This window comes from Perognathus longimembris, chromosome 1 (assembly GCF_023159225.1).
Source record: "Perognathus longimembris pacificus isolate PPM17 chromosome 1, ASM2315922v1, whole genome shotgun sequence".
In the NCBI taxonomy this organism is placed as follows: domain Eukaryota; kingdom Metazoa; phylum Chordata; class Mammalia; order Rodentia; family Heteromyidae; genus Perognathus; species Perognathus longimembris.
In genome coordinates this window covers 61309326-61337236 of record NC_063161.1, presented here as the reverse complement: position 1 = coordinate 61337236, position 27911 = coordinate 61309326, and the positions used below count along the sequence as shown (strand labels likewise).

At 42.7% G+C, this 27911-nt stretch overlaps 1 protein-coding gene across 2 annotated transcripts in view; it reads left to right on the top strand.

The window, feature by feature from the left end:
• The first annotated feature begins 2208 nt into the window (after positions 1–2208).
• Positions 2209–27911, top strand: part of Cntn1 (contactin 1) — a 289165-nt gene continuing 263462 nt past the window's right edge. For both annotated transcript variants that reach the window (XM_048366305.1, XM_048366333.1), the window contains exon 1: positions 2209–2331. The gene's annotated coding sequence lies outside the window, so the exon portion shown is untranslated. The remainder of the gene's footprint in view (positions 2332–27911) is intronic.

Here is a 27911-nt window from a genome sequence, read left to right as displayed (position 1 = left end):
GTTCAGGGGGGAAAAGGGAAGGGTTTTTGCTAGAACGAGAGAGAAAGTGAGAGTGAGAGAGGTGGTTGGTATGGTACAGAAAATAATGAATGAATATTCTTACAATCTGGGTTCTAGATGTAGCTTTTCCACCAGTTACATGACCTTGGGAAAATTACATTTCATCCCTTCCTTCACAAAAAGATGTAAGGACTTGATGCTTACTATGAGTCTGTAATTTACACAGTTTTATAAATGACATGTTTCTGAACAAGTATAAATTTTAATAGACATAGATTGCTTACTATTCTATGTACATTATTAATTTTATTACATTGGGCCAGCAATGAGTCTCCTTCTTAAGATGACAGAGGGGAGCCAGGCACTGGCTGCTCACACCTATAACCACTGTTAATGGTGGTGGCTCAACCTGTAATCATAGCCACTCCCAAGACTGAGATCCAGAGGATGGCGGTTCAAAGCCAGTTTGGGCAGAAAAATCCATGAGACTCCAGCTCCAAAACAACCACTAACAATTGAAGCTGAAGCTCATGCCTATACTCCTAGTTACTCAGGAAGCTGAGATCTGATTGATCTATCTATCTATCTATCTATCTTCCCATCTATCTATCATATATCTATCTATCTATCTATCTATCTATCTATCTATCTATCTATCTATCTGTACACTCTTATGTGGGAAAATAACAGGAGAAAAATTTTAAAACATTGAAATTTTTTTTATTACTTCAAGTTTCCCTTGTGCCTAAATGTAACAAGGCAGTTTTTCTTGTAGCAAAAATGATTGGGCTAGCCAGACACTGGTGGATTACACTTATAGTCCTAGCTACTCAGGAATCTGAGATCTGAGGATCACAGTTTGAAGCCAGTGCAGACAGAAAAGCTCCTGAAACTCTTATCTCCAATTAACCAGCAAAAAGCAGGAAATGGAGCTGTGGTTTAAGTGGTACAGCACTACTAGCCTTTAGTAAAAAAAAAGCCAAGTGAAAATTCAAGGGCCTAACTTCAAGACCCAGTGCTTGCACAAATGAAGAAAAGGAAGAAAAGATTTGTAATATTTGTAGGAAAAGTAACTGATTGGGGTATCAGAAGGTCTGGTGGCAATTATTTTATTATTTTTGCCACTAGCTGAAAAAGTGCTTTATGCTGCGTTGCCTTAATCTATTTGCTTCATTCTGTACTGAAAATGTGTTAGGCATTTAAAAATCTAGGAAGCCAGAGACCAGTGGCTCATGCCCACTTATAATGCTAACTATGCAAGAGGGTGAGATCTGGGAATCATGATTTGAAGCTAGCTAGAGCAGTCAAGTCTATGAGATTCCTATCTCAAATTGACTTCTAAAGTGGAGTTCCGGGATCAAATGGTAAAGCGCTAAACTTGAGCAAAGGAAAGCTCAGGGACAGTGCCCAGTCCTGAGTTCAAGCCCCAGGATGAACACACACACACACACACACACACACACACACACACACACACACGAGAGAGAGAGAGAGAGAGAGAGAGAGAGAGAGAGAGAGAGAGAGAGAGAGAGAGAGAGAGAGAGATCTGGAACTATTGGGAGCAAGCAAGGATCTGCACTACAAAATAAACAGCCTAATCTCCACCACCCCACCTTCCCCTCCCCCAGCAAGAAAAACCGCCTTCTTACATTTAGGCACTAAGGGAAACTAAATGCTCATCTTCTTTACTTTCTCTCAACTCCTCCCCCTACCCCCAGAAAGACGTACGTATTTTTCTCTTCCTAACCCAGTCCTGCGTTCCTCTGTGGAGGACCTGTCACGGGTGCTGTAACTGACTGGTTAGATCTACCAAGGAGCCGATGGGCCCTTCAGCAATGTGCTGGGTGTAGGGTCATGCCTGCTTCCCGCCCCCATGCCTTCACTCTCTCCCTCGCCTCTGTCTTGGGGACTCAAAAGACCCCAACCTCGCGCTCAGCGAGAGGGGGTCCTGGACCAGTAAGTAGCAGCAGGTGCTGGTATCCGCGACTGCAGGATTCTTTTTGCTACCTGGGTCTGCTGCAAACCCCGATCTTGAGAGGGAGAGTGACGTCTCCGCCACCCAATCACCGACGAGGGTTTGGGCTCCGTCCCTGCCCCTCCGTCGGGGCGCGCCCAATAGCGGTGGTGAGGGGGCGGGCTCGGGCTGCCGAGTCGCTGAGGTGGGCTCGGCTGAGGCGCGGCGCGGCGGGCAGGGGCGCGGCGGGCAGGGGCGCGGCGGGCAGGGCGCCGCGCAGGGCTGAAGCGCGCCCAGGTGTTGGCTGTGAAGGAGCGGGAAACCCGTCGGGCATGGTCCAGCTGCACGGCGCCCAGGCAAGCTGGAGCAGGGAACAGGTAGGTCGAGGCAGCCAGACTTTCTTGCCATTTTTCTTTCTTGATTTAAGATTGCGTATTTTTTGCCTGCGTTGGCCTTTTGACCCCCTTCCCCTCCACCCTGCCCCGCCCTTGCCACAGCTACCCCACCTGAAAAATCATCCCCAAATCACCAGCCGCGCCGCAGCCCTCTCCGCGAAGGGCAAGGGAGGAGGCAGGGAGGGAGCCGGGCCGGGCGGGTGGGGGCAGGGGTGAGGCGCGGAGGGGAGGGACGGGGCCCCGGGAGAGAGGACCCCGACTCGGCCCGGGGTGGACGTGTCCACTTTTCTCCCAGCGGCTGCAAGCACGCTGGGGGATTCAGGAGAAGGGGTGCCATGTCGACCAGGCAGGGGAGAGGGGGGGTAGAGCAGACGTGTCAGCAGCAGCCTTGGGCCCCCGGCTCCTCTCTGGCCCTGCCTCTGTGAGCCACAGGCGCTGGTCTGCACGCCCAGCCCACGGAGGGGAGCTGCAATGAAATGAGGGGCCGGGGGGCTTATCTGTTCTCCGCCTCCTCCCCTGTCAAGGCATCTCCCTTGGGGATGAGGGAACTCCCTGCCACCGGCCGGGCATTTTCTCATTAATTACATCCTTGCGGGGAGGACCCTGGCCTAGCCTCCACGGCCTCCTGCGGAGGGAGGAGGCTGGGGCAGGAAGGCTGGGCCTCCTCTTCCTCTTCTTCCCTTGCTTTCCACTGCAAATCACCCCCTCCCCTAAGTCCTCAAAGACGGATTTGCACTTGGGGATTCCAGATGGGCTCCTGGGCCACCCTCCCGGGGCACCAGCATCTGGCCGCCCCCAAGGCTGGCTTGACTGCTGGTGTCGAATTACTTGTAGCACTGGGGAGAAGACTTGCAGAGAAATCAGATGTCACTTGCCTCACATTTCAGGGATTACATCGTGCTGTTAAAAAAAAAAAATCGAAATAACTGGGATGGGGGGGAGAGCAGAAACCTTTTCTTCATTTATTTTTTTCTCCATGTCATATCCAACATGGGCGTGTGTGTGCGCACGGGTGTGTGCTCACGAGTGTGTGCACATCTCCAAGGTGGAGATGGAGCTATATATAGCTCCTGAGTACCCAGCCTGGTTGGTGTTTCTGCTGCTGAGCAGACTGCCTTGGCCTTCTGAAGCAATCTGGAAGCAGAATGGGAGGGGCAGAGAACTAAATTCTCACTGGGGGAGGGAGGAAAACTAGAGGAGAGGCTCTCAGCCTGACAAAATCCTGCATAAAACCATGAAATAATGTTGGCTATAATGTACAGAAAGATCATTATTCCCAAATATATTCGTTTGAATATCTTCATAGAGTGCTGTCTGAGCCTTAAACATTTTTTTCCCTGCTATTTGGGTTCACTGTCTACCTTACAGGTACCGCATAAATACAAGCCCCCACCTCTATGGTATCTTATTGAACTACTCAGCACATAGGGCTGTGCATAAGCCTTTTCCCTTGGTTTTTGGGAGTGAGTGGTAACTTACTCCTCACAGTTTTGGGGAGACTGGAAAAGGAACCACCTTATTTTCAATGCAGAATTATGCAACTGTTAGAACCTTTGGAGGGAGTTTTGATAGATTTCTTGTACAATTTTTTCTTGGGGACTTATTGAATTTGTTCTACTATTATGCATCATATCTATTATCATATCTACATCTATTATGTAGACTTATTTTTCATAGATGGATGTACTTTTAGCTTATCTTTCCCATAGCCTAAAAGTGTGTGTGTGTGTGTGCGTGTGTGCCTGCACGTGTGCACGTGCCAGTACTGGGACTTGAACTCAGAAGCTATCTTTAGTTTTTTTTGTTCAAGGCTAGTGCTTTCTTTCTGGCTCTTTGGTCGTTAATTGGAGAGTCTCAGTCTCACAGACTTTCCTGTCCTGACTGGACAGGAGCCTCAGATTTTAGCCTCCTGAGTAGCTAGGATTACAGGTGCGTGAAACATGATTTAGGATTATTTCTTTCTGGTAATTAACTTTCCATTGTTGCAGGTGAGAAAATTTGACATATAGCAATGTGTTAAAGTCTTCCAAAGATTTCAACTCTAGTATGATAGTAACCTACCGTGTGTAGTTATCCCTTCAAATGCAATTCTTTTCAACTTTCTGTAATTTTTAAATTTGGGTAATGAATTTGGTCAATGTTAATAATCAGTAAAAGTATACACCATGATTATTAATTTTCAGATCTTCTGTGGATCTCTATAAGATTCCATTGTATGAGTTTCTGGAGTATCATTCAAACATACTGTGTCATTGTGAAAATAGTCTATCAATCACAGGTAAAGAGAGTAGGTATTCATTTTGGTTCTGCAGCTGCCTGGTTACCTGATTTGGGTGAGTTAATTATCAGCTTCAAGTCTGTTTCTTTGCATTTATATATACTCACTAATTCTTAATAATTAATTAATCTTTGTTGGTACTGGGGCTTGAACTCAGGGCATTGTGCTCTCACGTGGCTTTGGTCACTCTCCGCTAGCACTCTACCACTCACTCTACACCTGTCATTCCTCAGTTTCCTTGTTTTTAAAATTAGAGTACTGGCACTAAATTTTCAGGTTGTTGTAAAGATTCTCTAAAATGTAGGCATAGTTCTGCTTTAGGCATAGTTCTTCCCCAGGAATAAATAATAATGGGTGGTTAATAAATAGAGCTGCTGTTAGCTATAATAATATGTTGCTACTTCTGCATTTCTAATATTCATGGTTCTAAGGCAGGATGGCCACTCCTCTATACACAATCACTTTCCTTGGAAACCTGATACTGTCAGTCTTCTGTCATTGCTCAATGGAATTGGTATGCTTGTCTTCTAATTAGATACAAAATACATCACAAAGAAAGATTTTAGCCTCTATTTTCATATACCAGGTCACACTGAACACAATTCTAAGCAGACTTGGTGATTCATGTTGGGGAACTTATCTTCCTAAGGAATGGTTTGAATGGGTACTCCGATGTAGATGATGACATGAGGTATCTATATCTTTTTGTGGCATGATTCGATATTCTAGTAGGGTTGAGGACTATTAGGTACTATTTATCACACTGATTTTCTCTTAGCTGAGTCCCTAGGAACCAACCAGATAGCTCATTGAAAGATAGACAGTTTCTATGTCTTCATACAAAACCTGCTCATGTAACAGTCTTATTAAAAACATCAGGCTCACACCCACAATCCTAGCTACTCAGGAGGCTGAGATCTGAGGATTGCAGTTCAAAGCCAGCCTGCAATAGGAAAGTCTGTGATACTTGTATCTCCACATAATCAGCTAGAAGTTAGAAGTGGAGCAGAGGCTCCAGTGGTAGAGCACCAGCTTTGAGTGGAAAAGCTAAGGGACAGTGCCCAGGTCCTGAGTTTAAACTACTAGCAGACAGGTGAGCACACGCGCGCGCGCGCGCGCACACACACACACAAGTCAACAAAGGGTTTCACTGCCGCTCGTTTCTATGGTGTACTGGCCTTGGACTGAGTCACACCACAGATCCATGTGACCAGTACAAACCCAACTTTTGCTTTGCTTTTATTTTCTACTGTTCTTCTTCTTCTTTTTTTAAAATTTCTTACTGTCAAGGTCATGTACAGAGGGGTTACAGTTACATAGGAAGGTAGTGAGTACATTTCTTGTCAAATTTGTTAACTCCTCCCTCATTGTTCTCCTTCTGATTTGTCATTTTCATTTGGAAATTGTACTCCTTAGAGATCTAATGATCTGATGTCATTTTTGCTTACAGTTCAAAGCCTTTTATTTTTTTGGTCCCAGTACTGGGGCTTGAACTCCGTCAGGGCCTGAGTGCTGTCTCAGTGTTTTCACTTAAGGTTGGCACTTTGCCACATAGCTCCACTCCCAGTTTTATGCTAGTTACTAGTCTTTCTTGCCCCACTGGCTTTCAATAGTGATTCTCAGATCTCAGCCTCCTGAGTAGCTAGGATTACAGGCCTGAGCTACTGGTGCCTGGCTTACAACTTTTTTCGTTCTTCCTTCTGCCTCCTTTTCCTGCTTCTAGCTTTCAAATGAATCTCTCAAATTGATGACAGTTTATTTGTGGAAAATAAAAATTTCCTCAGGAGGATTTTATTGTTGTCATTATGTTTAATGTACTAGGTGAATTTCCTGTGGCAGTACCATGTGGTCACTGTATATGATTTTGGTACACTAGATATTGTATATATGCTTATCTGAACAAAAATGAGGGAGGGTATAACAAATATGACAAGAAATGTACTTACTACCTTATTACGTAAGTATACCCTGTCTGTACATCACCTTGTCAATAAAACTTAATTAAAAAAAAAATAAAAATTTTCTGTTGCAATTTTACTTCTAATCTCTCTCCTATTATCTGTTCCAAAATAAAAAATATGATTTCAGTGGCTATGGGCTAATAATAGACATTGGAAGATACCTTCATTATATAGATAAATGACTGTCAGCAAGTCAAGTATAAATTACAATAGCATTTATTTAGAGATTTCTTTAATATATACATAGTAAGTGAGATTAGTAATGGGTGTAAAAAATTAAGATAGGGCTTGACCCATAGTAATTATTCATAAATAACAGTTCTTAAAAGTACTGTACTGATAAAGCATGTAGTGGATTTTTCTTTCCTTCTTTTCACACCAATAAGCAACACTCCTAATCAGTGCTGCAAGTTTCCAGGCTTTCTGTTTTGTGGTTGCTTTTTTTTTTTTAAACTTCCTTTTATTTCCCAGCAAATATCTGCCATCTGTTTAGTAGTTTGTTCTTTTTTCATTCCCACTCTAATTTGTACCCGTTCCTGGGATTCGTGCAGTGGTCCTTATCAACAAGTCTCCCAGTGAATGAGGCTCCCTACTTTAAGGAGTTACATATTATTGTGGGCATGATATTTTCATTATTGCTTTTAGTTGGCTTTGAAATGTTCCCTGCCCTTTAATCTATATCTTACTGAATTTGGAGTGGGGATCACTTGGATTCAACTTCTAAGAAGGGGATTTAGTTGTGCAACCTTAGAAGTGTAGGGAAAGGAGAACGGAACGTTATTTCATGATGGTTGCATGAATGACCTATTATGTAAAAGTATGTGTTAAAGCAGGTGCTGAAGGCTCAGGCCTATAATCCTATCTATTCAGGAGGCTGAGATATCTATATCTCTCTCTGTATGTAGATGTTACATATTATATATGAATATATTAGATGTATATGTTGTCTGTATATATTATCTATGTATATATGTTATACATTACATATGGGTGTGTGTACACACACACACACACACACACACACACACACACACACATCATCATAGTAAGCAAAGTCAACCAGACTCAGAAGATCAAAGATCTCATGGGGATGTTAGATCTGAAATAACAACACATACAAGTATATAGGATCCTATATATACATTATCTATCTGTCTATCTATCCATCTATCTACCTGTCATCCATCTGTCATCTATCCATCTGTTTATCTGGTCAGCTGACTAGCCCTGGTGAGCATAGGTATGAGGTGCCATGGAGAAACCCCTTTGCACAGGTCAGCTGTGTAACAGCACATTAGGAAATGGAAACATTTAGATGAGCTGTGGGCACTGGTGCGGGAGGCAGGTGGATACAGAAGGGAAAAGAGGGGAACACAGTCATAGCACATGTTTGAAAATGGAACAAGGAAACTGGATGACTGGTTGGGGAAAGAAAAGGGAGGAGAGAGAATGACAGAGGGCTGACTCTGGTTGAGATGCATTGTGTCATATATTGACATGTTAAAATGATACACCTGATATCACTGTAACTGAATTTAGTACCCTGGGTATTCTATATATGTGTATTCGAACTAGGGAAGGGAAAAGGAATACCCTAATTGAGAGACAATGGATAAAAAGACAAACCAATGCAACAGCAATACTTACAAAACTATATGGTGTAAACCAATTGTACAACTCGTAGAGCGGGGAGAGGGAAATGGGAAGGGGGAGGCCGGGGGAAAAATGAGGGAGGAGGTAACATGTTGGATAAGAAATGTACTCACTGCCTACATATGAAGCTGTAACCCCTCTGTACTTTACTTTGACAATAAAGGAAAAAATATGAACCTCCCCTGAACAACTAATTGATGTTAATATAAAAACATTAAGTATACAATCCAAAAAACATAAAAGAGCATTTTAGCAAAGACTATTTAGAATAAAATGGAAAAAATGTTCTTATCATTAAAAGGAAATCCAGAATCATTAAGGAAAAATTAGGAATAGAATACTGCCTTACAGGAGAGATCTGTTATCAGTCTGCTAGTCTGATTTCTATGAGCATATAAAGTGTTTTCAATTTATAGACTGAGTTTATACTAAATATTGTTTTTTGTATTTAGGTGATTTGTGTGTGTGTGTGTGTGTGTGTGTTCTGGAATTTGAACTCAGGGCCGTGTGATTGCTTAGTGAAGTGTTCTACTTCATGAACCCTACCCCGAAGACTTTTGTGCTTCAGTTATACTTCAGATAGGGTTGATAGTTTTTTTCCCAGGGCCAGCCTCAAATCATAATTCTCATACCTCTGTCTCTTCTCACATAGCTGGGATTATAGTTGTATAGCACCATGCCAACCTATTATTTGAGATGTATTCTCACTATAACGCTGCCTGGCATGGACCCTTAAGTGAGATCCTTGTGATCTGTTTCCTAAGTAGCTGCTATAAAGGTGTGCACTACCATGCCTGGCCCTCTGTTTAGTTTCCTTTATCATTTTTTTTTTAAATTCAGTGCCATGTCTTAAACATTTATTCATTTTATTCAATAGTCTTATTAACTATGATTTCCTGCCTTCCAGAAATTCTATCATATAGATACGGCCTTTACAACAACTTTCTAGTTTTTCACAGTTAATTAACTGGACATAAATGTTCAGGGTTTTTTTGCACTTCTAAACATTTCCTTATGATAAGTTCTTGCAAGTTATCAGAAGAAAAGTTGTAAATATTTGTCCTGTAATATCTTAATATCTGCTTCCCCAAAGCAAAGCATCGATTTCTATTCTACCAGAGGTGGGTATAGGAACGGACTCAGCAATCGGCTTCTGTTTTATCATATGTACTGTTTTAAAACTTCAATCATCTGGGCACCAGTAAACCTGTAATCCTAGCTACTCAGGAGGCTGAGATGTGAGGATCATGATTTGAAGCCATCACCAGCAGGAAAGTTGATAAGACTCTAACACTTCATCTTTTTGTTTGTTTGTTTTTGGTCAGTCATGGGACTTGAACTTAGGGACTGGAAACTGTCTCTGAGCTCTTCAACGCAAGTCTAATGCTCTACCACTTGAGCCACAGCACCACTTCCCTCTAAGATTCTAAATTCCAATTAACCACCAAAAGCTGGAAGTGGAATTGTGGCTTAGGTAGTAGAGCACTAGACAAGAGCACAAAAATGGAGGGACAATACCCAGGCACTGAGTTCAAGCCCTGGAACTGGAACAAACAAACAAAACCTGTGATCAAATTTTTAAATTAAATTTTATTGACAAGATGATATATAGACGGGGTACAGTTACATAATAAGGTAGTGAGTACATTTCTTGTCTTATTTGTTACACCCTCCCTCATTTTCCCTTCCCTTCCCTAGTTCAGATAAGCATATATACAATATCCAGTGTACCAAAATCATATACAGTGACCACAGGGGGTACGCTAAAGGAAATTCACCTAGTACATTAAACATAATGACAACAATAAAAATCCTCCTGTTTCCATCTCTTGGAGTTCATTCTGCTTAGCCTCATCTTGATCATTTTGAGATTAGATCTTGTACAGGTGTTATTCCTTTGAGTTATATTTTAATAATTTGGGGTAAATTCAAATGTTTTTCATATTTATTTTCTTCTTGTATTTTGTTCCTCTCTCTCTCTCTCTCTCTCTCTTTCTCTTCCTTCCTTTCTTTTCTCCTCTCTTTCTTTCTCTCTTGTTTTTTTCCTTTGTGCCAGTACTGGGGCTTGAACTCAGGTCCTGGGCTCTTTCCCTCAGCTTTCTCACTCAAGGCTGACACTCTATCAACTTGAGCCACAATTCTCCCCTGGCTTTTTGTTGATTAGTTAAAGATAAGAGTCTCCCAGTTTATCATCCTGGACTGACTTTGAACCATGGTCCTCAGATCCAAGCCTCCTGAGTAGTGAGAATGTCAGGCATGAGCCAGCTGCTCTTTGTATTTCTAATTATGTGAATTTCATTTGATGCTATTTGAATAGTCAGATTTTCTTCAAACTGTTTAAAAAACTTTCTTGTTTTGTTTCTGTCTCTTCATAAATGTTTTCAGAAGTATATAACTTTACTGTTGTTTGTATATCTTTTTTCAGTACTTGAAAGCATATGTCCCGGCCATCCCAGAGGACCATGAGGAGATAATCAGGGACAGGAGAAGAAGGTTCATAAGGAGGTTTATTAGTGGGGCCGTAGTACCCATGGGAGAGGGAGCTACATGGCGTCTGCACCTTATCCAGGTGGCAGCTTCTCTCTGGGGGTAAAGAGGAAGTAGGTAGGTAGTGAGTAGGAGTGGCTCATTAGGTATGGGTGGATCTGGGGGCTAGTGGGAGGAGCTGAGGACCTGAGGCTAGGGAAATGCTAACAGTACTATCTCTTCCAATTTTAAGGCTCAGAGAAGTTTCTGCTGCATTATAATGCATTAATGAAACACATATTTATTACTGAGCATCTTCCCATGGCCTGAGATAAGGCTTATATATATTATATGTACAGATCAGGTGGCAGTGGTGGCTAGAGGCACATGGAATACACTCCCAGTCTATTAAGATCCCATTATTTTTTGTGCTGCTCTGCCTGGAAGTGAATCCTACCTTAATTCTTCCTGAGCTACTATTGTCCATTTCAGAAGTGCTGCAGGGCAAAATGTGCCTTGGAAGACATTAATGACCAGGTTACTCAGCCAGAGCTAGGCACATTGTTTGCATGACTATATGAATGAGTCAGGCACTAAATCTGCATCTAGCAGGGTGGCACAGATGGTCCTTAATTCACTGGGTAATTGCTCACCCTTGTACTTGCTCTTGAGCCTGTAAATCTAAGCATGGAAACCTTCCTTCCCCCACCCCAAATTCTTTTTTGACTGCTCTTTTCATTCCCAGGGTCCCTCACTTGAGTTTTTTTTTTCTGAGAGGAAGTTTGTCTGGTCTTTGCTAATAGCACAGAACTTTGCAGGAACCCTCAGGTAATTTTTAGGTGTGTGATTTGGAGGGAGTTGCTTAGTCCATTTAAGGTTTTGATTTCTGTAAATCTCTTCTCTTCCTTTCCCCTCACCCCCTCCTTCCTTTCTCCTTTTCCCTTTCCTTCTCTCCTACTCTTCCCCTCCCTCTCCCCTCCTGTCCTGTCCTCTCTCCTCCCCACCTCCTCTTCTCCTCTTTCCCCTCTCTTTTTCTTTTCTTCTTTCTTTCTTCCTTTTCTTTCTTTCTTTTTTTCTTTCCATTTCTTCTCTCCTCTTCCTTCTCTCTCTACTGGAGCTTGAACTCGGGGCCTGGGTACTGTCCCTTAGCTTTTTCACTCCATGACAAGAGCCACAGCTACATTTCTGGCTCTTTGGCGATTAATTGGAGATACAAATTCTCAAGGACCTTCCTGCCCAACCTGTCTTTGAACCAAGATCTTCAGATCCCAAGTTCTTGAGTAGCTAGGATTTGAGTAGCTAGGATTACAAGCGTGGGCCAACAATGCCTAGCTAAGATATCCTTTTATTTTACAGCAGCTAAAGTCCTTTATTAAATGGTGTAAGGTCCTCTCCCGGAGGGCTACATGCAGATGCCCTTTACCTCACGACCTCTTGGAGACTTTACCTAAGGATCTATCACCAAGGGACAGCTGCTGCTCGCCTTCTCCTGGAGGGGCCACACATTTCTGCCTTTTTACCCCTAATGTCCACGCCCCTTGCCAGCAGGAAGCAGCCAGAGAGAGTCTTCACCCTTTTTCATAACTATTAAAAGGCTGGAATCTAAGGTCCTCTCCCGGAGGGCTACATGCAGATGCCCTCCACCTGATTGTCTCCACCTGGTTACCTAGGTAACCCGCATACCTGGAGGCGGTTGCCTCCCCCTTCCCTGAGGTCACATCCTGGCCACACCTCCCCATCCCTGCCCTACATAAGGCATCCCCCTGGGGTGACCCACTGTCTTGCCCACCTCGTGCACCTTGAACTTGGGAGCAGGTCAGCAGAATAATCTTTTCTCTCCTGCCTGAAGACCATGTGGCATTCTCCTTTACTGACTACCTACTTTAAAAACCTAACAAATGGTTCCTGGTAACTTCTCTGAATTCATTTTCTCAGCATTCAAGTCTTTTATCTTCCCACTTTGCCACAATGCCAGCTGCACTGAACTGTTTGTATTTTCTTGTTTCTCTTTTCCAGCAGCACCTCCCCACATGCTCAATTTCCTTCCATAAAGTCTAACTTGTCTCCTTGACTGCCTTGTCACTGGCCTACTTCACCTCTTCATGACTCTAGTACAGGACTCATAGTTCTAGGAGTACTTCCTTAGATTGTTACACTTGAGTTTTGAGCTCTTAAGAGTGCTTTCAATGGGCACTTGTGGCTCACACCTATAATCCCAGCTACTACAGAGGCTGAGACCTGAGGAACATAGTTTGAAGCCATCTCAAGCAGGAAAGTCCATGAGACTCTTGTGTCTAATTAACTACCAGCAAGCTAGAAATGGGGTGGTGGTTCAAATTGTAGAGCACCAGCCAAAAAAAACTAAGGGGTAACTCCTAGGCCCCAAATTCAAGCCCTAGTATTGGCAAAAGATAAGTAAAGAAATAAACAAACAAACAAAATAAAATAAAAAGAGGGTGAGCACTTACAGTAGTTATCTAGATAAGCTTGGAAGTTAACACTGCTGCGATGCAAGGTTTACTTTTCATCTGATGTTTGCAAATGTCTTACCTGTCATCTCACTTCAGTTATGAACAAGCACTGTTGAGCACTGCCTTAGTAGAGAGCATCATTCTAAATGCATTATAGATGATGGTCCAAGATTTCACCCAGCCAGTAGTGAGAGGTTGAAAATTTCATGATTCCTATGTTGTCAATCAAAAAAAGTCAAGATATTATAAAGCAAATGCCTAGCTAGGATCCTGCAAGGGTACAACCAGATGGTCTCACTCCAAAGCTCCAATTTTAATCATCATGTAATTCTGCAGCCACCCGCTCCCCTGCAGGATCACAGCTTCGGGTATTCTGTGAATCACAGTTTGAGACTTCACTATTCTAACTGAAGAGACTCTGTCTCTGTACTTTCAAATATAGTTAGTGTTAACACAAGGAATTAAGTCATTCTAATTTTGTCAGTGTTTTATTTATGGATAGTTCATACATAGGAAGGTCTTCCACAGCAGGGTTTCCTAGGTATGAATTATAGCTGCCCAATTTGCCATAGAGGTATTTATTATTATAATTCTGAATTTAGCATCTGAAGTTTCTATGCCATTTCACCCCAATTTTGCTTCCTAACACCACAAAAGAAATAAATAGTAATTCTATCCTAGGGCTTCAATTCCAAGTATATGGTTGTCATCATTACTGAAAGAACAGAAAATGTTTTTAATCTATAAAGGCAAGATGCCAGCTGAGATATTATAAACAACATTTATAATATTTCACTCTTAGCCTCAAGTTGTTTAATACAGCATAACTTGATTTCAGACAAAAATTTATATATATATACACACACACACACACATATATATATAATATTTGGGTGGGGGAGTTGTGGGTTGCTGGTTCTGGGGCTTGAACTCAGGGCTTAGGCTCTGTCCCTGAGCTTTTTTGCTCAAGGCTATTGCTGTACCACTTAAGCCACAGCTCTACTTCTGGCTTTTTTTTTTTTTTTTTGAGAGTCATGGGGCCTGGAGCACGTGCTGTCCCTGAGCTCTTCAGCTCAAGGCTAGCACTCTACCACTTGAGTCACAGCACCACTTCCAGTTTTCTGGTGGTTCATTGGAGATAAAGAGTCTCACAGACTTTCCTGCCTGGGCTGGCTTTGGACTTCGATCCTCAGATCTCAGCCTCCTGAGTAGCTAGGATTACAGGTGTGAACGACTGGTGCTTGGGAATTATATATTTTCATGTAGTAAGTGAAATATATTTTAATTGAAAATATGTTTCAACACCTAATAGAATGGTTTACTCTTGGCCTATATTATCTTACAAACAATAATACTCTAGTTATTAGAAAGTAAACCCAGTTTTTCAGGGTTTATTAAATTTGGGTTTATTATAAATTGAATGATGATAAACTAACAACACTACTTTCAAGCAAACACTGCATCATTGTATTCATTTTATTGCAAAACTTGTAAAGAATAGGAGAAATACAGAAAATGTAATAAAATGTTTGACTTAATAAGTTATAACAAAGTATTCATGTGAGGTTGGTATCTAGAGTGGCTGTTGGGGTCTTACTGCTGTCCTGAGAGAAAGAGTAGGGGCTGGTATTCCCCAGGGTACTTGGCATTGTGGAACTCTAGCTGGATAGGATGGTAGGAACATTTGAAAGCATTCCCTGGGTGGTTGGCTTCATGGGAACAGTCGTCGAGTTATACTGATTGGTGAATCCGGAGGGCAGCAAACTCAGCAAGCAGAGCGCGGTCCAGCCCCGCAGCATCCCGGGCCTTGCGCGCGCGCCTCTGCAGACCAGCATCCTTCCCGCGCCGCTGCCGGAGAGATAACAGAGTATTCAATTTATTAAATCCACGCAGTTCATGATAACCTTCTTCCAGCTTCTCTCAATCACTACCACCTTGCTCTTCCCCAGTGTAAACTATTCCTTTTATTTCTGAGACAATGGGATAGATTTCACTTGTTTCTTTTTTTTTTTTTGGGGGGGGGGGGTAGCTGTACTGAGGCTTGAATTATGGGCCTGAGTGCTTGTCCCTTAGCTTTTTCATGAGATGCTGGTATTCTACCACTTGAGCCACAGTCACACTTTTGGCTGTTTGGTGGTTAATTGGAGAAAAGACTTACAGATTTACCTGCCTGGGTTGGCTTCAAACCTGAATCCTCAGATCCTAGCCTTCTGAATAGTAGGGATTAGAGGTGTGAGCCACCAATGCCTAGCTGCCTATTTTTAAAGTTGCAAGAAAATAGCATAAGGTATGCAATTTATTGCATCTAATTTCTTTTGTTCCACATTACTCTTGTGAGAAGTATTGCTTTTCATACATGTAGCAGTAGTTCCTTTATGTTGCTATTCAGAATTTCGTTATATTAAGACCCCCAAAAAGTACATGTGTATTTTAATTTTGGAGTTTTTGGTTGTTTCCAGTTTGTATTAGTAATAATTTTCTTATGAAAGTTTATTATTGTACATATTTCTTGTCATATGTGTATGCAGTTTTATTGAGATAATCCCAAGATGAAAACTGATGAGTTTCAGGCTAAGCTTAGTTAAAATTTTAGTAGAAACTTCCAATTTTTTAAGAGTGGTTGTGCTAGTTTCCAATCCAAACTGTAGTATATGAGTTGCTTTTTATTTTTGGCAGGTAGTTGATATTTAGTAATCATTTTAACTTAAGCCATTCTATTAAATATGAGTATGTATGGGTGACCAGAGCTTATATTTCACTTTAGCCTTTTAAAGTTCTCTAAATAATAGATAATGTTTATAGTGTGAAGATATCATATAACTTTTGTCAATAGTAATTAGGTATTTTCTTTAGATGCTATTAAGTATTATGGTTTCTCAATTTTGGTTTCTAACTCTATTGTTGGTGAGTAGAAATACAACTGATTTGTATGTACTAACCTGATAAAGATGTGCAAACCTTACTTGTTAATATTAGCTAGGCACTTAACCATATTATTTGGGGAGAGTGAGTTTATGTCTTCCTTTAAATGTGTGTGTGTGTGCGCACGTGTGCGCATGCGCCAATCCTAGGCTTGAACTCAGGGCCTGAGCACTGTCCTTGAGCTTTTTATACTCAAGGCTAGAGCTCTACCACTTGAGCCACAGCACCACTTCGAGTTTTTGGTGGTTAGTAGGACATAAGAGTCTCATAGACTTTCCTTCTCAGATGGCTTCCCAGGCTGGCTTGGCCGGCTTTGAATCTTGATTTTCAGATCTCAGTCTCCTGAATAGCTAGATTAAAGGCATGACCCACTATTGCCCAGTTTAAATTTCTTGTCTTTTAAAGAATGCCTTTGTTTACTACCTAGGGTTCCTAGTTCAGTGCTAAGTAGAGCTGGTACTAGCATCAATGTCTCATTTCTAATGTTAAAAGAAAACAATCAATACTTTGCCATTGTAAACTGGATTTTCCAAAACCTTTCTCAATTTAGGGGAGTTTCCTTTTCTTTTTTGGGAGGAATTTGTTTGTTTGTTTGTTTTTGGTATTGTGTAGGTACTGGGGCTTGGACTCAGGGCCTGGTGCTGTGGCTTAGCTTTCTTGCTTAAGAGTAGCACTCTACCTACCACTTGTGCCACCCTCCCAAGTTTGTTGGTGGTCAATTGGAGATAAGAATCTTACAGACTTTTTATGCCTAGACTGACTTTGAACCAGGATCCTCAAATCTCACACTTCTGAGTAGCTAGGATGGCAGGCAGGGGCCACTGGTGCCCAGCTTCTTTGTTCCTCATTGATACTTTAAGTGGAGAGCAAGAGCACAGGTTTACTCTGTTGCAGTCCTTGCAGATTTTCAGATAGAATAAGGCACAAGTCACAAGGAGGCTGCTAAACCAAGTATGGAAAATAGATTTCCCCAGAACCTATAAGGAGATGAGTACATTGTTGCAAAGAGGGCTATTATTTTTGGGGAATGTTCTTTGCCAAGGACAATAAAAGACATTGGATCCAAAGAGCATGTGTGATTGCTTCAAATAACAGGAAGAAATATAATATATGCTGAGTATAAATTATACAGTAGCAAGACATGGCTGAAGAAGAGAGTGGCAGGACACCAGTATCTTTTTTAATGTTAGAGACTATGTTTTTTGTTCATGGGGCAGTAGTTCCAAGAAAGGCAATGATTTAATCAGATCTCATAAAATATTTTCTAAGGATTTAATGAAGTCAAACAAAGATAAGAGGTACAAAAAACCTCATAATTTCAAAAGTGTCATGGAAATTAAGTCAAGATGGGAAATGGCATAGTTTGATCATAATCTTGCTATGAAAATGGCAGAATCCTGCCATTTTCCAAATCATCTTTTTTTTTTCTTTTGGTATGGGTACTGGGGCTTGAACTCAGGACCTGAACATTGTTCTCTTAGTTTTTTCACACAAGGCTGACACTCTATCTCTTGAGCCACACCTCCACTGGCTTTTGGTAGTTAATTGGAGATAAGAGGCTCATGGATTTTGCTGCCCTGGCTGGCTTCTGACTGCGATCCTCAGATCTCAGTCTCCTGAGTAGCTATGATGCCACGGGGCCTAGCTCAAAGCATCTTTTAGTAATGAAAATAATGTCATTATCAATTTCACTTTGTTAATAATGTTATAAGACTAAGTAATTAGTAAAGAAAATTAAATAAATATGCTCAAAGACACATTTTCATCTTAACCTTTATGAAGGCTTTCACATTGTTTTAGTTTTTCTGTACTTGAAAACATTGTATAGGGCTTACAGTTTTAACATGCCCATCTAAGTGTCCAGTGCTTCTTGATCTTCCATTATTTCCCCCAATTCTATCTGTTTTCTCCCTTAGACTCATTTCACATTTCCCCCTTCCTTTATCACATATACACTTGGCGTGTCCTGGCTGGATTTGTCCTGTGTCCATTTTCCACTCATCAGCACACCACTCTCCCTCCACGACTTGCCAGAGGCTTTCTGGAGAGCCTGCTTTCTGCTTAGACATAAACATCATTCCTACAAACAGTAGAAAAGCTTACAGATTTCATTTGCTTTGGATTTCAACCCCAGCCATTAATTGTAAGAGTAATCTTGATTCTTTTTTTTGTTTTTCAGAACCAAAGTTTTGAAATGGTTTTGATAAGTTTGGGAAAGTTTTGCTTGTTTCCTTCAATGGTTCTTTAATAATGGACTTTAGATAGACTTCTAGACGAAAGCCACATCTTCTACTTTTACTTTTTAAAGTACCTTTGATAAGTAACAAGAAGGAAAGTTTGCCTGAATCTGAACTATTTGTTTGGGATGCTGAGGTTTGAACTCAGGACCTGTAGAGTCAACTTGCTTGCTAAGCCTGTGCTCTACCACTGAAGGGGGGAATGAAGAGTTAAAAGTAAACCCCATTTTCAGGAAGCCCCCGTTTTTTTGTCTGAGCAAACCCAGGGCAAGCTTATTAGGGCTCAGCCGGTCAAGAACTCTAACCGCCTGGGAATGCTTAACTCTAACCGCCCCTAGAATGCCTCGAACCCTGAGCCAATCAGATTTGTACCCATAATCTTGCTTGCTTGAACACCTGATTGCTGTAACTGTTTTTTGGCCTTTATAAGCTCTGTGTAATCGCAGCTTGGGGCTGGCTTCTAACCTCCACTGTGTCGGTGGGTAGAACAAGGCCCGGGCTGTGGCCCCGCTTGAATAAAGTCTTGCCTTGCTATTGCATTTCGGAATGTCTGAGTCTCGGTGGTCTTCTTGGTGGTGTTTTCGTGACTTGGCATAACATTTGGGGGCTTGTCCGGGATAGCCCCAGAGACCCCCGAGACCCCAGACTCCGAAGGTAAGAAAACAGCCCTGTTCATTTGTCTTGTCTTGTAATGTGTCTGTTTGTCTGTTTTGCTTTCGCTTATTTCTTGAAGGGGTTGTCGAAGCGGACGTGCTTACTTGGCAATTCTGGGGAAACTGGGGGATGCCCAAGACTCTCCACCCTTGAAGAGGGACCCCTGGAGCCCCGCCTTCAACATCTCCAACTAATAGCTTTTCTTATTCTTGTTCTTGCCTGTGTGTTTTCCTCCTTTTGTATTGTTATAGTTGTTTTGTTTTTTTGTACCCTTTTGGACTGAACATCTGATCAGAGCTATAGGTAACGTTCTATCATGGGAACCTCCATCTAGCCCCCTAGAGTCGATCCTACCTCACTGGAGGGAGGTTAAGGAGGTAGCTCAGAACCAGAGTGTGGCCCTTAAGAAAGAAAAGTGGATCACCCTGTGACTCTGGGGGACCCCCACCCAGCCTTCTTAATCAGAAAATTATTTGGTGTGCTAAAATGTTTACTAAGACTATCAAGCTCTGGAAAATGAGGCTGGCGAATGTTAAAATCATTTGCTAAAGGTTGTGTCTTAAAATTTGGGTGTTGCAGGAGTAAGATTAAATACCTCTTGCCACTGGAAAATGTACGGCCGATGCTTATTTTGCACGCTTTAAGATCTTTTAAATATGTATGTGTGTGTGTGTGTGCATGTGTGAGTGTGAACATGTTCAAGACTGCAGTATGATGCAAAACAAAGTTTAAGTTTAAATTCAAATGGTCATCAAGTTTGGGCATTACCAAATGCTTTAAAGGATTATTGCATTGTTTTAAAAATGAACTAGAGTTAAAAAAAGGATTTCTCAGGGTTCTTTAATTAGCAGTAAAAAAAAAAATTGGGTATCTTAATAAATTAAGACTTGATTTAACAAAGGGCAAGCTGGCGTGAACTCATTAAGCCCTATGGAGTCAGGATGGAGCCAATAGAGGGCTTTCTTTTGTCTCTTGTTTTCAGGTGAACTTTGGAAACCTGGTGGTAAAAATGAATGATTTAATTGGACTAAGTGGTTAAAAAGTTTATCTGTTGTGATTCGATTCCTATGCTATTTTTGTAATTTGGATTTTAAAGGATATATATTAAACTAATGGGGATAGAAGTAAACTCTCATTAACTCTATGTATGTAGGAAGAAATGGCAAAATGGGCCAACGTTTCTCACTAATTTATTGGAAAGCTGAATGGATAAGTATTTCTAATTCTGTAATTGTAATTCTTGCATTAAGAAAAAATTGTCATTTGAGTTCAAAGGTCTTCATGCCTTGCCATAACTGGGACTGAAGAAAAAAAAAAAAAGAGTTCTTTTTTAAAAAAACAAGCAGCCCGAAGGCAAAGGGCGGCAGCTGGTTTCAGAATGCCTGTAAGCTTCAGAGTTTTTTCAATGCAGATAAAAGCCAAAGTGTTAGTGTTAAAGCAGAGGTTAGTAAAAAAAGGCTTTGGAAATCAAGAATACATTTCTAGATAAGAAATTTGAAATTTGGAAGTAAAATTGTCCTAAATGATTATTACAAAGTGAGAAAAGGAGAATTATGGCTACCAAAATGTTTAATTGCCATTCCAGTTTCTCTGTAGGTTTTTTGTAACAGTTTCCAGCAGGCCCACAGAAGGACAGGTGATTCCAACAAGTTTGTCAAGGGAGCTTGGGATATGGCCTAGTGGCAAGAGTGCTTGCCTCGTATACATGAGGCCCTGGGTTCAATTCCCCAGCACCACATATACAGAAAACGGCCAGAAGTGGCGCTGTGACTCAAGTGGCAGAGTGCTATCCTTGAGCAAAAAGAAGCCAGGGACAGTGCTCAGGCCCTGAGCCCAAGCCCCAGGACTGGCCAAAAAAAAAAAAAAAAAAAAAAAAAAACAAGTTTGTCAAGATCTAACATTGGCCCTTAATAAGTTCCAGGTAAGAGCATGCTTAGAAACTACTTCTGTGTGGACCACCTTGTTGCTTTTAATTGGAGTAAAGTGGCCTCTTGTAAGACTCATTGATCTGAAATCTGCGGCTCGAAGCCAGCCCGGGCAGAGAAAGGTCCCTGTGAGAGACTTGTCTCTAAACAGCCATCAGATTGCTGGGAATGGAGTTGTGTGGAGCTCAAAAGTGGTAGGGTGCTAGTCTTGAGCTGGAGAGCTGAGGGATAGCACTCAGGCCCTGAGTCCAAGTCCAGTGAAAAGTCACTCCTGGGATGAAAGTGGTGGAGCATCCAGAGGCAGTAAGCCACTGCTTGGATGGCAGAGATGGTGTCAGATCCTAGAGTCACTCCTGTTTGGCCTTTCAAAAGTTAACCAAAGCCGGGAAGTCCTAGAAGAATAGTTCGTAAGCAAGCCTTTCTAATACCCATGTCTGTCTACTGGGCAGGAACTTGCCAGTCATCTGTGATAGTGGGTAGTAAGGGTAAGTGTCACATGAGAGGATAGTTTAAAATCCCAACCCCTCGCATCTACTCAAAGCCCTGACTGGCAGTGAGAATTTTAAGCTGATACATCTGTTCAGGAAAGAAAGCTTGTAGACCTTGAGATTGTGTCCTTACTGGGATCTGTTAAGGGCCTGCAAAAGTAATGTAGGCATTTTTTAGGTCATCAGAGATCAGTTCCCTAGCCAGTCAGGAAAAAGCTTTCACAAACTAGAATGCTAAAAGGCTACACTGCGATAGCCCAAAAAGAAGTCTGTATAGTTGAAAGTTAAAATGTTGAATGTAATTAATTTCCAGTTTGGAGTAAAGCTCCTAATGGACATCTGATCCTGTAGCCCCTTGGTAAAGTAGACTAAGGTTATAGGTTCCTGGCTAGGTAAGGTCAACGTCCCTGAGTCAGCATGAAGAAGTTATAGAAGATGGATGATCTTTGCCCATCAGCCCCCCATTTTAGGACCAAGGGACCAGAGTTGTTTTTGGGAAGATGAGGCAGGATAAACTAGAGGCATGGAAAACAGAGGTAATAGTATAGACTGCACCTGTGAGAAATGGTTATAGGCCAAGCTGCCTATGTTGGTTTGAAAAAAAAAAAATCCTAGCCTTATTGGAAATATCTGATTTAAACTTCTTGCTCTGGCAAAATGACCCAAGGGCCCTTGATTGCCTAAAGTTGTCTTGACTTTCAGTGATATGCCAGCCTACAAAAGCTAGTGTGCTTAAGAAGGAATCAGGAAAATACTAGGAAATTTGACTAAAGTTAGGCTTTAGGTTAACTTAGGTTAAGCTTCTCTAACCAGTCTATGGAGAAAGTTGCAGGTAACCCAGAAGAAGGTGTGACATTCTACTGGAACTACTGCCACTGCTGCCTGACACTACGGCCCCTGCCCATTGCATTTGAGTGAGGATCAAGGACCGTCTAACAGTCATCTGGAAGAATCTGTATCTTCAGATGAGACTCTTATCACACGCAGCTGATAGGCTGGAGAGTCACTTCCATGCAATGCCTGGGGTGGGAGGTGTGTCCAAGAGTATTAAAATGTGTCCAGATGGATTAGAGTGTGACCTCAGAAGAGAGGGAGGTAACTGCCATCAGGTGTGCCAGGTACCAAAGTAACTGGACAGAGATTTAAACTGCCGGGGGCATCTTTCATGGAGCCCTCCTGGGGGTGGATCTTGCAGATGCCACTGGCCAACCTTAGGCACTTGAAGGAACTGGAAACTGGAGAAATCCACTCTAGAATAGTTGGCTCATGATATAGAATATAGATATAGAACATAGAGTATAGATATAGATATAGAATATATATATAGAATATTGGCTTATGATAGTTGGCTCTGGTCTGGCTTCTTAGGAGCAGCAGTCCCATTGGACTGACCATCGCCCCCTCTTTGTCTTCCCCAACAGCCCGTGGGTGGAGTCACAGTAAATTGCCTTGATGTAGTTGAGATAAACCGGAAAATGTAGACAGTTTAAAACTCTAGCAGCAAAGAAGCCCCAGTGTTAGGTTTTTTAAAGTAGGTAGCTGGTAAAGGAGAACGCCATGCGGTATTCAGGCAGGAGAGAACATTTATTACCGAACTGCTGGCCTGTGGCCAAGATGATCCATGGCCGGAGAGAAGGGAGAGAGAAGAGCGAGATGGGAGAGAAAGGAAGAGAAAGAGAGGAAAAGAGAAAGAGAGAGAGAGAGCCTGAATATAAGTGACTTCTAACCATTTACCATTGCAGTGGCAAAAACTGTATCTGAGCGAGTATTTTGAGCAGGCCTCATTGCACTGTCAAGAGTCGTGCTAGCAGTTTCCCGGCTTGGGTGTGACTGTGATGCAAAACCCAAAAAGCATGGGAGAGAGGTGCCTGGTGAATGGATGAGCTTACCCCGTAGAAGTGGCAGGCAGAAGCGGCGGACGGAGCAGCAGAGAACCAGAGCAGCAGCAGTTTCACTCACCAGGGTAGACAAGTGGTCAAGCCTCAGTATCGGAGGTCTGTGAAAAGAGGCAGCTTTGTGAGCAAGGCACACAACGGTGGGGGCATCTGCATGGAGCCCTCAGGGAGAGGACCTAACATTCCAGCCTTTTAATAGTTATGAAAAAGGGCGAAGACTCTCTCTGGCTGCTTCCTGCTGGCAAGGGGCGTCGGCATTAGGGGTAAAAGGCAGAAATGTGGCCCCTCCTGGAGCCAGCAGGCGAGCAGCAGGGTCCCTTGGTGGTAGATGCCAGTCCTTGAATGAAGCCTGGAAGAAGTCTCATGAGGCAGGGGCAGGACAAAAAAAAATTAAGGCAAAAGGAAGGGTTTAGGGCACAAAATTAAAAATTGGGTGACTTGGACAGTTCTTATACTCAGGCATGGACATTAGATGGACAAGCTACTATCTCTTGATCCCCTGGCTCTGATTAATTTTGAAAGGGCGAGACAAAGTGACTCCATTTAGGATCTGACATAATTCTCCTCTTACTCCTCTCCATGATCCTTGTTCCCTGAACTGGCTGAGTCCCAGGGATCTAGGTGCTTGTTGCTGGGATGGCTTGTCCCCGATGGCATTCACAGGATTTGAACTCAGGGCCTGGGCACTGTCCCTGAGCACTTCTGCTCGAGGCTAGTACTCTACCACTTGAGCTCCACTGCCGGCATTTGGCTGGTAAGAGATAAGTCTCTTCAGCCATGCTTCCAGCCTTGCTCTTTGCTGGTTAGTTGGGAGATGGAGTTTGAGAGAGATTTTCTGCCCTGGCTGGCAATCCAAGGGAGTCTTTGCCACAAAAGCCCTTTTTGATTTCCAATTAAAACAACAAGGAGACCAAGGGTACTAGAGCTTACCTGTACCTTGTCAAGAACTGACCAAATACTTGCCAGAATTCTGCAATGACAAAACTCAGTAGCTGTGATGAGTTTTAGCACAGATATATAGCTAAATGGAGATATTAACAAATGACATTTACACATACATACACACATGGAACACACATACACACTGTGCACATAGTTTTACAGCATGCAAAAATGAATTTCAGCAGTAGAGTCTTTTGGAATTCCAATAGTAAATGACATTTTTTGTCCAATATTTTAGAACCACGTGGTTGGTTAGAAAAACAATATTGTTAGCAAACAACAATTTTCAGATTATCAAATGGAGAAACCATATTTTGATAAACTCTAGTGGGATGCCATGTTGAGGGTGAAGTAGAGTGGGGGTTCGCTACAATGAAACAGGGTTCCCCCCAAGGGAAGGGATTCCTGGTTCTCCCAAGAGTCCACCACACAGTCTCCAGCTACAAGGTGACAAAAAGACAGTTTTATTGGGGAAGTAAAAAGTGAACAAAAAGTGAACCGACAGGCCTTGGTCGCAGCCCGGACTCGGGAGCCGAAACTGCCAACCACGTGTGGAGCCCAGACTCGGGAGCTGGGCTTGTACACACCTGGGCGGCCCAGACTCGGGAGCTGGGACCGCCCCCGTGTGGCCTTCCAGCCTGGTTATGAGGCAAACATCACAGACAAACTTGTCACACGCAGGTGACCAATGAAGATACAACACTTACAGAGCATGCTAGGCCGCACGCAGGTGGCCAATAGAGTTACAGTCTGTCTCATAATATTCATTTGAACTAACCTATCATTCTAGTTAGAATTGACGCATGGATTTGGCAGGGCACACATGATGCAGGCGGATATGCGTATTAATAGCTGGTTTCCTTGAAGCTCCCAAGCCTCAGGTGGTTAATCTACATAACTTATCATAATAAAGAGGAGGACACAGGTTCCCTTGAAGCTCCCAGGCCTCAGGTAGTCAATCTACATAGTAAAGGGAGCTTCCCTGAATAGGGTGGGGGAGGGCTTAGTGGAGATGGAGTTGGCTTCTGCTCTAATCTGAGCTGGAGTCAACCTGAAGTCCCTCCACAGCTATTAATGGCACTGGGCAGATCTGGTCTCCCCATTACAGAGGGGAGTGGCAGGAGGACACCAACACACTAACAGAGAACACGTGGCATGGCATAATGGCGCCTGAGCTGATGCCTGTTAAACCCAATATCCACCACGTGGTCAATGCTGGAGAAAAGAACTTTTAGATCTTTGCCGGCAAAGCACAGTGGTGGTCAAGCCTCAGTTTCGAAGCTCTGTGAAAAGAGGCAGCTTTGTGAGCAAGGCACACAACGATGGTACGACTTGGGAATTTTATACAGTAAGCAAGTAAGCAGGAAGATGAGAGAGTGAGAGAAAAAGGAAGAGAAAGAGAGGAAAAGAGAAAGAAAGAGAGAGCCTGAATATAAGTGACTTCTAACCATTTACCATTGCAGTGGCAAAAACTGTATCTGAGTATTTTGAGCAGGCCTCATTGCACTGTCAAGAGGCATGCTAGCAGTGTCCCGGCTCAGGTGTGACTGTGATGCAAAACCCAAAAAGTACAGGACGGGAGGGAGGTGCCTGGTGAGTGAATGAGCTTACCGGGCAGAAGTGGCAGGCAGAAGCGGCTGAGGGAGCGGCAGAAGCGGCGGACACAGCGACGGAGAACCCGAGTAGCAGCAGTTTCACTCACCAGGGTAGGTAAGTGGTGTGGAGGTGGAGGTGGATGTGGAGGTCAGCAATGATATTAGTGAAAAGTGCCGCATGGCTACTCGCAGCAGTTCAGTTCGCAGAAAAAGGGCCGTCAGGACTGGGGATACTCCCAGAAAAAGAAGAAAAATAGATGGGAATTCTGCCTGTCCTGACTCTTAAGCCCCATCCAAGTCACAGCACCATATATGTTAGGTTTTTAAAGTAGGTAGCCGGTAAAGGAGAACGCCACGCGGTATTCAGGCAGGAGAGAAAGTTTATTACCGAACTGCTGGCCTGTGGCCAAGATGATCCGTGGCCGGAGAGAAGGGAGAGAGGATAGAGTGACCCCCACCCAGCCCTGCTTTATTTAGGGCAGGGGCAAGGGGTGTGGCCAGGTGGATTAGGAGGTGACCTCAGGGAAAGGGGAGGTAACTGCCTCCAGGTTTGCTGGTTACCCAGGTAACTGGGTGGAGACTTAATGAGGTGGGGGCATCTGCATGGAGCCCTCAGGGAGAGGACCTAACACCCAGGAAATGTAAAGAGGAAGGTTAGTATAGAAAGCCTTGGAGAAAGGGATAGAGAAATGGTTTCCTCTGGAAAAGAAAGGGATTTAAAAAGTAAATTGTCACAGAATATTCCAGTAAGTCACTGATGGTGTGAGGAAGTAGAAGATGGTGTGAGTGGGGATATGTTAAATTTTATAAGACACAGATTAGCAAACTATATAAGGAAAGACTTTAGAGCGAGAAAACAAAAATGTTTCCTTTAGAATAAAAGGTTTTGGCATGTTAAAGGTGAGAAACACAATCCCTAGAAAGTGAGTATGTAACAAATGGTATCAGTATGTCTTAAAATTAGAGCATATGAGTAAAGTTGGTATGTAATCAAATTAGCTATAATATAAATAGGGTCAGAATTGGGGCTTTGGTGTAAAACTATGTTTATCTGTACCTGTATCTGCAGGGCTAAGGGACTTGTGTGATGTAAAATGTTATTCCTAACTTGTAATCACATTTGTTATGAGCTTTTATCACGTCCTCAGAGCCTTATAGCAAGTGCACCAACAGATCTGGCTCAAGCTAAAGGCCCTTTATGAGACTGGACCTCCTCCTGAGCCAAACCCGCTACCAACTGAGTAAAGCGCCACCACAACTTATGGTATTGTGGGCACAATACCAATCTATCCCTACCGATTCTCAGTCAGAATCAATCAAACTAATAAGCAAGGAGAACCACGATTGGTTCTCGAGTTACCTATCAGAAGGGGGAAATGAAGGGGGGAATGAAGAGTTAAAAGTAAACCCCATTTTTAGGCAGCCCCCATTTTGTTGTCTGAGCAAACCCAGGGCAAGCTTATTAGGGCCCAAAGGTCAAGAACTCTAACCGCCTGGGAATGCTTAACTCTAACCGTCCCTAGAATGCCTCGAACCCTGAGCCAATCAGATTTGTACCCATAATCTTGCTTGCTTGAACACCTGATTGCTGTAACTTTGTTTTTTGGCCTTTATAAGCTCTGTGTAATTGCAGCTCGGGGCTGGCTCCTAACCTCCACTGTGTCGGTGGGTAGGACAAGGCCCGGGCTGTGGCCCCGCTTGAATAAAGTCTTGCCTTGCTATTGCATTTCGGAATTTCTGAGTCTCGGTGGTCTTCTTGGTGGTGGTTTCACGACTTGGCATAACACCAACTGATCGAGGCTCCTGGTGGAGTTTTTGCTCTTTTAGAGTGCTCTGTTGTCTGGGTTGGTTTTGAATTGCCATCTTGAATAGCTAGGATGACAAGTATGAGTCACAAGTACTGGACTCACAATGTTTGTTTTTATAAAAACATGGTTCCTTGTTTGCAGATTCATTATATCCTTTAACCTCATCTTCTATCAGAGAATATGAAACAGTCACTTATAACTCAATCACTACAAAGTACATGTAGTAGCACTAGAATTTCAGTGATTCTTGAAATAGAAGGTTTTCAT